We start from the raw sequence: 12,105 nt of genomic DNA, 5'->3' as shown, positions 1-12,105 counted from the left end.
AATAGTTCTCTATACTGGAGTTAGCTCCCCCTGAATAGGAACATCACCACCACTTGTTTCCATGATCTCCCCCTGTAATGGATTTCCCTCGGGTGAAGGGACAACAATCAAAAGAGGCTAGGCAGCAGCCATGGGAGGTTGGTCATCAGTCATGGGAAGTTGGGCAGCAACTATAGGTGATGTAAGGAAGGGAAACCCAAGAGAGGGAACCACATCTTCACTAGAACTCTCCCCCTGAAGAGGTGGGGAAGAATAATAGGAAAGGCCACATCCATACTGACCATAGTATGACGAGAAGGAGGATGGTAATACTTATAACCTTTCTAGGTTGGAGAATAACCCAAAAAATTTCACCATAACCACGGGGTTCAAGTTTACTGGGGGATTTTGTTTTTCTAGCATAACAGACACAACCAAACACCTTGGGAGGAACCACAAAGGAGGAATCCCTATGTAAAATATCGACTAGGCTACGGGAATCAAGAACCCATGAAGGTAACCTATTAATGAGATAAGCTGCAGTTAGGACAGCATCACCCCAATATTAGGATAGAACATGTCGAGCGAACATCAATGTTCTCACCACTTTCGATAAGTGGCAGTTCTTTCTTTCAGCCACACCATTTTGGGCTGGGGTATCGACACAACTAGTTTGGTGTATAATCCGATGATCAGCAAAGTACTTTTGAAATTATGATTCCTTATACTCAGTCCAATTATCACTCCATACAATTTAGAGAGTTACCTGGAACTGGGTTTGGATCATTTTATGAAAATGCTGAAAACATGCAAAAACCTGATTTTTAGTGTGCAGAAGATAGACTCAAGTGTTTCTAAAATGACAGTCAATAAAGGAGACAAACCAACGATGGCCAGAAATAGAAGTTTTACGACTAGGCCCCCAAATATCAAAATGCACCAAATTAAAACAAGAAGAACTCCTTTTATTTGATAAAGAATAAGTTGAACATGCCTGTTTAGCCAGAACACAAGCCTCACAATATCCTTATTATATTTGGTGACCAATGTAGGAAATAAATGGGCTAAAATTCCTAATGAAGGGTGACCTAATCTAGAGTGCCATTGGTAAAGTTCAGAAATGACCAAGGAGTTCTGATGTAGTGGAAGAGGTAATGGTGGAGAGAGGCGACCATCATCAAGCAGGTAGAGTCCACTGTGTACTTTACCCAATCCAATCATCTTCCTAAAAATCAAATCTTGAAAAACACAATGGGAAGGAAAAAAAGTTACTTTGCAGTTAAGAACACGAGTAATACTGCTACTTGAAAGAAGATTAGTAGTAAAGTTAGGAATGTGCAAAACAAAAGACAACGGAAGGGAGGAAGTGCAATTGATGATTCTTTTTCCAGATATGGAAGAAAGGGAACCACATCAGCTACTTTGACCTTGTCTTTACCAGAAGTGGGAGAATATCTGTGGAATAGGCTAGAGGAACCATTCATGTGATTTGTAGCTCCAGAATCAATGATCCAAGGATGGGAAGCTACAGAAGCACAATAACCACCAAATGAGATACCTGCCCGGGAAAAGTTTGAACCTGAAGTAGCAGCGGATGTAGTAGAGGCAACAGCAGTGGAAGTCCTTAACATACAGATGAAGGCCTGTAGATCATCCTGGGATAGACCAATGTCTGTAGTTGGGGCTATAGGAACAGATTCAGAATGGTTTGCTTTATTTTTTGGCTTCTTCTTGGCAGTCTGTTTGGCTTCAAAGTCGACTGGCTTCCCATGAAGTTTCCAATACTTGTCCTTGGTGTGGTAAGGCTTGTGACAATACTCACAAGTAACAGGGCCTGGAGTATAACTACCAACAGAGAGTGTGCCACTAGGTGCAGTAGCAGTCGGGGCAGTAGTCTGAAGTGCCGACCTTTCAGTAACAGGAGGGTGTAACATAGCAGCCCTACGATTTTCTTCAAAAGAGACCAGGGCATAGGACTGTTCAAGTATGGGAAAAGGAGAATGGCCCAACACTTGAACATGAATCTGGTCATACTCAACATTCAACCCTGCCAAGAAATCACAGACCCTGATTTTGTCAACATTTTTCTTATATGCAGCTAAGTTAGTAGTTGTATCAGGCTGGTAATCGGAAAAGTGGTCCAACTATTGCCAAAGGTTGCGCAAAGTAGCATAATATTTAGTGACTGACAAGTCCCCATGTGTAGTATGAAGAACCTTCTTTTTGAGTTCATAGACATGAGCATCATTACCAAGCTGCCCATATGTTTCCTTATAAGCCAACCAAATCTGAGAAGTTGTATCAAGGAGGAGAAACCCATGTGCAAGGTCTGAAGTCATAGAACCAATCAAGTATGACATGAGAACTCCATTGTTGGCAAGCCATCGAGTTTGGGCAGCACCAGGGATAGTCGACATAGTACTAGTACCATCAATATGGCCAGTGAGGCCACTGCCAGCAATGGCAAAGGAGGTAGACCGAGACCACAATAAGTAGTTTGTTCCATCTAGTTTGATGGGATTTGAAGGAAAGTTGTGGTATTCAGATTTGCCAAGGCCATCATGATCAGAAGTGGTAGTGGAAGTAGCAGAGTTACCCATTATTGCAGAGAGTGGTTGCTTTGAAGAGAAACCTAACTAAAACTCCAATACAATGGCTGAAAGCAAGGTCAAGTGTCCCTCTTGGAAGGGGAAAACACCTCCAAAAAAATCAGTAACAATGAAGAACCATATCCCAAAAATCGATGGTGTCAGGGTTTTGAAAAAAACCCTGAAAGTTGAGATCGATGTTGGTGATGTGCTTCAAAAAAAAAATTCAGCAGGTAGAGTTGAATAGGGGCTGTCCAGGAATCAATAGATGACTCCCTTGATGATAGAAACTTCCTCCAAAAAAAATTGCAGCAACAAGCATCCCTACACCCAAAATCAATAATTGTTAGGGTTTTGGAAAACCCTGAAGAAGGAAATCGATTGGGAGTAGGGTTCTTCAATCAAGTGTGGAAGGCTGGATAGATGCTTGGAAGGGTGCTGATGAAGCTCCAATAAGGGAAAACAGCCTTCAACAATGGTAGGGGCCGATCTCCAAAAAAAATCTAGAAAGCTTCAATAAGGCAAAGGAGGTCCAGCAGCTATCGAGCAATTCTTAATTCATTAAAAAAAAAAAAAGGAAAAGAGGTAGGGAAGAGGGCAGTAACTAGTCATACGATCACCTCTGTAGTGCTTCCCTTAAGGAAGGATGAGAACCAAAGAGAAAGTGGGAGAAAAAAAAATCGATGGGAGGATGGGGGGTTTTGAAAACCTAGATCAGAGTTGACTCTGATGCCATGTTAACAAAATAGGTTTGGGGAATACTGCTTGAGTGAATCGATATGATCCCTCAAGCTCTTTATTTATAACAAAGAGAAACAAATTACATGGACATATATGACCTTATATAGTCAACATAGGCTGAACAGAAAAAAGGAAGAAAATAAGTGGATGAAAGGTCCAAAATACCCCCATGGTATTCTGGCCCATACATTCTAACACTTACCATAATACCCTTAAGGGTAAAACCCCAAGTTTACCCAAAATGGTTGCAACAGGTAATGGTCGCCAGAGAAGTTGAGGCTATAGTACTGTTTTGCGGTTTGCTTCTTCCAAATTCCCAATTGATTCCAACTAATTTCAAGTTTTAACCCTTGATCCTCAGTCCCTGACATTAGGTGCTCAGGATCCCTGACATTAGGTGCTCAGGATCTTGCGACTCGATAACTTTTGTTATTACAACTTTACAAGTTACAACATTAGTTGGTTTCGAGTCACGACTGACGAGTTGGAACTAATCCTCCATGTGTACGACCAAAAGCGATAAATAGATATTCCAAACCTAAATTCGATCCGTAAACAATTTTTTCTTCCAGTCTCTTTCTTCAGTCTCAAGAAACAAAAATGGCGGATTCTTTAAATTCCCAGAAATCCGACCCCGAGCGAGAGGAAATGTTGGATCAAATGCTAACTCGCTTGGCTCTTTTTGACAATTCCAAGCTCGAAAACTTGCTTTCCAAGCTTCTCCCTTACTGTATCTCTTCACATTGTTCTCAGTCTATAGAGTCAGAAAGAAGGTTAGCATTCATTATGTCAATATGCTTCTATATCAATTTTGCTTATTTTAGTCATATATTTGTTAAAACTTTTCTAGCTTTGATTGAACTTCGAATAATACAGTGTCGTCTTAATCTTGGGGGAAAAAATATTTAAGAACCTATGTCCATTGCCAACTTTCATGGAATTGAGACACTTGGAATTGGTTGTATGAATCTGTTCATATAGAGAGAGAGAGAGGGTGTAGTACTGAATTCGAGTTATTATAAGTTGGTGGCACCCTGAAGTGGCAGGAGAGGTTGCATACTGCATGTGATGCGTTGCCACAGGTAATGGTCACCGGAGAAGAAATTGCTGCACTTGATTGTTGCCAGAGCAGGAGTTGGCGCAGGAGATGGTTGCCCAAAATGGTTTGCATAAGTTCTCCATTGGTGAAGATGCTCCAACTAGCTCCAATGGTAAGAATAGAAAGATGATGGAATAAGAATTTTAACTTTATTGAAATTACGAAGGGAGTAAAATGGACATTTTACTAAGGGGGTAAAATGGACATTTTAACTTTGATTGCTAATTGTGCTTAACGTCAGGGGGAAGGTTGATATTTTGTCAAAGTTTGAGGTATTTGTGATATATTGTATACTTACAAGGGGTGTTTTTCTTTTTTTAACTCTATTCGAAATTGATCCAACCAAGGATCAAGTATGTGTCATGTTACGGTACAAGGAAGATGTTAGGAACCTCAGTCTATCCAAAATTTAATCTGGGCTATGCCAATTACAACAAATTGTATGCATCATGATACTAAAAATAGTGCAAGAAAGAAAGAAGAAAAGTTAGAGCACTCATCTCTATCCAACTCGCTGCAATACAAATGTTAGTATAATGAAAGTAAAAGAAAAACATATGCAAACCCCTAGTTATAGCTATTATTTATGGGTACCTAAATTAGTGCATGAAAAATATTAGTGAATATGCTGAAAATTTATAAAAACATCACTATCATATTAGATGTGATGTATCATCATGAAAAAGAAAATATGTGAGAAATAAACCTAAGACAATATATTGATGATATCCAACATGGCAAATAGAGAATAATATAAAATAAAAAAGATAAAAATCTAATTTGTGTACATGTAAAATGATAAAAATGTCCCTAATTGCAAAACTAACATATTATGTAAAGAAACATGAAAAATAATAGGAAAACAAATATTAGAAAAGTATTTTGATGAAGAATACCATAAAATTGATATGAAACATGCAAAATGATGACCAACCATCATAAAAAAAAAACTCTTGAAAATAGAATAAAATATCAAAACAAAACTTGAAAAGAAAAAAATATAAAATCCTAAGAAACAATACACAATACATGATTAAAGGAAAAATATAATTGGTTAATGGAATAATACCGAAAAATCACTATTCAAAAAATAAAAAGGATATATTATCTTAGTATACAAAAATTCTTAGTATAAACTATACAAACATCCTTCAATTCATGAATGTTATTGTTGTCTACTATGGGTAGCAACAATGTACTTTCAATGAGTGAAAGATATCTCACAACATAATGAATGAAATTAAATGAAAGAAGACTTACCTAACTTCAAGACTTGTGAAGAGTGTAAGGACGTTGGAGTAGGCTAGGATGAGGTTTGGATGAGCTAAAGTCTAAACAACTGCAAAAAACTTGTAAACAAAAGGATATGATCTCCCTATTTTTCTCCTAGGGACTCTTAGTAGGTGCCAAAAGATGATCCTTCAACGTCAAATAACCTAGGATATTTCCAACACATCCAAACTCTTGGAGATCTTAATCCTATGGGGATAGGGTGGTTTATTAGCCACAAATGGAGGTAGACTCCATTATTTAATCAAGACTAAGGATATGGTGAATTCCAACTCTATTAGTTTCCTCCATCATGTCCCCTGGGTTCTTAGGAAGGGGTTAGGTAAATCTCTTGGTTGGTAATGACGAGATAAGTCCATTGCACACATTGAAAAGCTTGGACTAAAGAGTCTAATTTTTTGCAGCAACCATTATCAATGACGGATAGAAATATTTTCATGTCCAATGAACATCAACCGGCATCAGCTATTGGTCAGTCAACTGCACCAATGAGTGCCTTTACACATCAACCCGAGCTAGTTCACTTGGCTTGACTTTGGGGGTTTGAGCTAAATTCAAGTACGATACTAAACCAAAGTCGATCTTGGTTTATAGTTTAGACCAGGTCTCACCTACATGAAAATTCTAGTTTTACCATCATCATTTAAAATTCAATTTTATCCATTTTTTCCTTAGGTCCTCATAAGGGTTTTGAACATCACTGTGGGCACGAGGAACCTCTAGAGCTATAAAAAGTAGGTCTGAAAACATTTGGAACACCTTGATCATCAACGCTTACTCTGGGGTGACAAAATGAGGCATCTACACTTAGTATCCTTGTATTTACATTTAGTGCCTTATTTCTTCATTAGATTTTTCTTTTTCTTCTTTAGCCAAGACTTGTTGGACAATCCTTTATCACAAGAGGTCGGATGTGAACTTTTTTCTTACTCATTCCTTAACATCTCCTCTTGAACACACATGATTATAAATCCATTTATTGGCCACTTTGTTTTTTTGTGTTGTAGGAGACCTTGAAGGTTTCATATTTTTTAGGGAGAGTATTGAAGATGCAGTACACAAGAAATGACTCAGATATCCCTATATCCATGAACTTAAACTAAGTTGTTATAATCCCCATCTTTGTTGGGTTTGATCCCAATGAGATGTCTTAACTGAAACCAAAAGTGTTCTACTACTGATTTGTTTTAGTCGAGAAATTTAAAAAGTTGATTCTTATTATTTCAACTAAGTTTAATTTCTTTCAAATTATATAAAAGCCCATACTTTCAAAATGCGCTTCTGTTTTATCCCTAGACTTTAGTAAAAATTCTAGTTTAGTCCTTTCTTTAAATTTTAAGAGATAAAGTTCTCTATACTAGAGGCGCAGGGTATGCCCAGATACATGGGGGTGGGTGAAATGATCGACCCACCCCATGAATGACCCAAATCTCGTTCCTATCCCTCCCCATGTGTCTGAGCACAGCCTGCGTACATATATGCTCCCGGGCAAAGAACGTCGCTTCAAATTTTAATTACATTAAAAGAGATCCTAAAGTGTTTTTAATATTTATAAAATTGATACTAATCATGTTATTTTGAGTTTTATTCACTTTGGTGAACCCATAACAACCAAAAGTAAAGTTTTGTTTCCAAGGGTTACATTAATTGGTATCAGAACAATAATTCTAATAACTATTCTTATCGCATGACAAAACTCTCTCATGTCACCAATCTTGAACTACACAAATATTTCGTCGATAAAATAAATAAAAATTGAAATAAAACTTAACCATCATATGACACATTCCGAATTCAGATGTCAAGAAACTTCGATAGCCATAACAACTCTCACTTCAAATATAGATTTCATTTTGGAGAGTCTAAATATCAACAGAAGAGACCAAGTAGAACCATCTACAACAGTTCTTCAACTTGGTATTCTATGGTTCATAGATACGTCTCTGAGCCCATCACTAGAACCAGTTATTCCCCAAGACATCACACGATAATTCATACATAGTGATTGTCATATCAAGGTTGAGGTTCTAGAGTTCAACGATGAAAGGAGACCCAAAGTTGTTCTAGACCGATTGACCATGGTGGAGAGGATTTTCACATACAAATCATTTTTGGATAACAAGAAGTGTGAATTTATCCCCACTAAATTCACTAAGCATGCATGCTTGTAGTGGGATGAGGTGTTATAGCTGAGATTTATCAAGTGACTTAGATCCATCAATAATTGGGAGGTTATGAAACAAATATTGAACGAGAAATTTGTTCTGCCTATTTTTAAGATGTTCTTCCATAAGATGGTCAACTTCCATCAATGTAGTAAAAATATAGATACATACACCATGGAATTCCACAAGTTATCTTCCAAATGCACACTTGAGGAGCCAAATCAACAAAAAAAAATGAATCAATGTCGTAACTACGTATGTCAAGACAGTCGAAAAAATTCAGCTAGTTGAAGGACACTCAAGACTTCTTCAATTTACATGTCTACATATAGGATTGTAGCAAGGAAAATGAAATCCAGTAAGGTGGATGAAAAGAAGCCAGATATCTCTAAGGACAACAAGTTGTCGATAAAACATTGTGTTGTAATGGTTGTGAGAATGTCATTACGGTAACAGATAGTAGAGATGAAGAATAAAGATGAAGTGGACAAATAAATCTATAACATGCTGATGATATGTCACATGACTAATAGAAAATAATATGACAATAACAAGATAAAAATCAAAGAAATTTGTGTACAAGTAAATTAACAAAAATGCCCTTATATTTAAAACTAACATATTAAACAAAAAAACATGATAATTAATAAAGAAATAAATATTAAAAAATTATTTCGATGAAGAAGGGTACAAACCTCATAGCAAACACTTCAAAACGATGGTCAACTATCATAAAAAAATAAAAATAAAATAAAATATCAAAACACAATATAAAAAGAAAAAAACATAAAATCATAAGAAACAATCCATAAAACATAATTAAAGAAAAAATAAAAATGATTAATGGAATAATGCCAAAAAATTACTATTAAAAAACATAAAATGACCTATTGTCCTAGTATACAAAAATTTCTATTATAAACTATACGAACATCCTTCAATTCCTGAATGTTATTGGTGCTCCACTATACGTAACAACAATGTACTTTCAGTGAGTGAAAGATATCTCACAGCATAATGAATGAAATCAAATGAAAGAAAACTTACCTTACATAAAAAATTGTGAAGAGTGTAAGGATGTTAAAACAAGCTAGGATCAGGTTTTGAGGAACTAGAATCTGCACAACTGCAAGAAACTTACAAACACAAAGGAAACTCTCTCCCTATTTTTCTCTTAGATTGTATTTAATTGCGTAAATCAATAGAACGCAACCCTGTCGGATTACAATTCTAAATTAAGAAAACCATTTGGTTGCCTAATTCCAATGGATTACAAGAATTACATGATTTCAATTTTTACACTAAACATGATCCATATCTGAGTTCACCTATTTAGGTGAACTTAGATATGAATTATAAATTCTAGGCTTAGTATAAATAGCATCATCGAAATTTGAATCAAAGGCTTCTTGCCCTAAATCGAAAAAATGATTTGAAAATTGCGACCAAGCTTCTACTAGGAAAAAATGATCGTCGTCTTTCATGAGTTGAACCTACGTTCTCTCTCTCTCTCTCTCTCTTTCTCTGCTCTCTTCCACACTATCGACGAAAAGCTTAATGAAAAGCTTTGTGAAAACTTGGATGAGGTTAAAGAATTGGTTTGATTAACGAAAAACTTTATGGAAGCTTGGACGAGGCCTATTACCAAGCTGCTGAAAAAGGTCAAAATCTCTCTCTCTCTCTCTCTCTCTCTCTCTCTCTCTCTCTCTCTCTACTAGCACTCGGTCTCGTACTCACTCCCTATCTTCATCACTCTCGCTCTGCTCTCTTTCATACCCATCTTTCATCTCTGTTCTCTCTTTTTCTCTTGCTCTCTGTCCTAGTCTATTGCATATGGTGTCCTTTGTTTAGGATTTTAGTTCTAATTTAGGGTTTTGTTGTTTCAAGTTGAAATTGAAGATTTTCGACAAGAGTTCCTGTTCAAGTGAGGTTTTACTTATTTTCTTTCCCTGTCCCAAATCTAATAATGGTAAAAAATTTCTAACAGGAAGGTATGATTTTGAGTATGGTATGTGTGCACTGTTTATTCTTAAGTGTGTTGGTAGAGATCTTCTAACACAATATTGCTGCATGATGGAAAATGTGCTTAGTTTTATTTTGTGATGAATTGAAGGAATTGGATAATCTTCTGTGTCCTTTGTCTCTTTCCCCTTGTTTTATGTTTTATTTTTTTTTTTAGATTAATCAACCACTGCTTAAGGTGTCCTAGAATCATAAACAATAATAGTACGATTAACAATCGATTAAGACAAAACCCCTATTTAACTGGACCTTGCCATTATTTTTTTTTACTCCTTGGTCATTGTTCTCTTTTTCTTTGTTTCTTTCTTTTTGTTTGCCCTTAGTTTCATGATTTCTTTTATTGTTTGATTTGATTAGATGACTTGGGGAAATGAGGAATCAATATTTAATGGATAATTTGCATCTGAATATTTCATTGATGCTAACATCTTGGAGATCTGATGTCTCTCTTTGCTGCTCATGTCCTTCATTTTAGGATTTGGGGATGTCTTTTTTTCGTTAAACTTTAAACCCAAAATCCGAAAAGAGTTAAACTAATTCTTATTATTATTGGCATGAGAGTTAAGATTCACACTATTTCGTATTTTTCAATTGAAGTGTTAATAGTAGTCCTTGAGCATGTAGGAGTTTCAGTTGGATTCCAAAACTGTTAAAATAATTGGTTTAAACTTTGAAGTTCTAGTTGAGATTCCTGTCCCCTTCTCTTTGGCCATGCTTTTTTTAATTAAATCCACCAGTTTCTTTATTAATCGTTTTAGTTTCTTATATCCTTTCTTTATTAAATCCATCAGTTTTTGCTAAGTATGTCAAACTTTAAAGTTCTAGCTGAGATTCCTGCCCCATTCGGGTAGCAGTGATTAAGTTGAATTGAGAAAAGTGTTCTACTACTGATTTGTTTCAGTCGAGAGATTGAAAAGTTGATTCTTATTATTTCAACTAAGTCTAATTTCTTTCAAATTATATTAAAGCCCCTACTTTTTGAATGCGCTTCTATTTTATCCTTAGATTTTACTAAAAATTCTAGTTTAGTCATTTCTTTAAATTTTAAAGGATAAAGTTCTCTGTACTTGGGGCGTAAGGAATGCCCAGACTCATGGGGGTGGACGAAATGACCGGCCCACCCTGTGAATGACCTAAAACCCGTTCCTATCCTCCTCATGTGTCTGAGGGCAGCCTGCGCCCATATGTGCTCCCGGGCAAAGAACGTCGCCTCAAATTTTAATTACATTAAAAGGGATCCTAAAATGTTCTTAATATTTATAAAATTGATACTAATCACGTTATTTTGAGTTTTATTCACTTTGGTGAACCTGTAACAACCAAAAGTAAAGTTTTGTCTCAAAGAGTTGCATTAATTGGTATCAGAACAATAATTCTAATAAATATTCTTATCATGATAAAACCCTCTCACGTCACCAATCTTGAACTAGACAAATATATCGTGAACTTGATAAAGTAAATAAAAATTAAAGCAAAGTTTAACAATCATATGACACATTCCCAATCCAGATGTCAAGAAACTTCGATAGCCATAAAAATTCTCATTTCAAAGATAGATTTAATTTTAGAGAGTTCAAATATCAACAGAAGATACCAAGTAAGACCATCTACAACAATTCTTCAATTTGGTATTCTATGGTTCATAGATACGCCCCTGAGCCCATCAATTGAACCAGTTATTCCCCAAGACATCACACGATAATTCATACACAGTGATTATCACATCAAGGTGAGGTTCCAGAGTTCAACGATGAAAGGACACGCAAAGTTGTTTTAGACCGATTGATCATGGTCGAGAGGATTTTCGCACATAAATCATTTTCAGATAACAAGAAGTGTGAGTTTATTTCCACTCAGTTCACTAAGCATGCATATTTGTAATGGGATAATGTGTTATAGTTGAGATTTATCCGGTGACTTGGACCCATCAATAATTGGGAGGTTATGAAACAAATATTAAACAAGAAATTTGTTTTGCCTAATTTTAAGATGTTCTTCCACAAGATGGTCAACTTCCATCAATGTAGTAAAAATATGGATACCTACACCATAGAATTTCACAAGTTATCTTTCAAATGCAAACTTGAAGAGCCAAATCAGTCGAAAAAAATGAATTAATGTCGTAACTACGTATGTCAAGACAACTGAAAAAATTCAACTAGTTGAAGGACACTCAAGACTTCTTCAGTTTACAGGCCTACATCCATGATTGTAGAAAGGA

General features: G+C 35.9%; 1 non-coding gene across 1 annotated transcript; it reads left to right on the top strand.

Annotated features, from left to right (window-relative positions):
• The first annotated feature begins 10,246 nt into the window (after positions 1 to 10,246).
• LOC122660605 lies at positions 10,247 to 10,333 on the top strand. Its single transcript, XR_006332718.1, has one exon. It is a non-coding gene; the product is annotated as a small nucleolar RNA Z101 (small nucleolar RNA).
• Positions 10,334 to 12,105: the final 1,772 nt, after the last annotated feature.

The sequence above is a fragment of the Telopea speciosissima genome, chromosome 4, assembly GCF_018873765.1.
Source record: "Telopea speciosissima isolate NSW1024214 ecotype Mountain lineage chromosome 4, Tspe_v1, whole genome shotgun sequence".
Classification (NCBI taxonomy): domain Eukaryota; kingdom Viridiplantae; phylum Streptophyta; class Magnoliopsida; order Proteales; family Proteaceae; genus Telopea; species Telopea speciosissima.
This window is presented reverse-complemented; position numbering and strand designations above follow the sequence as displayed.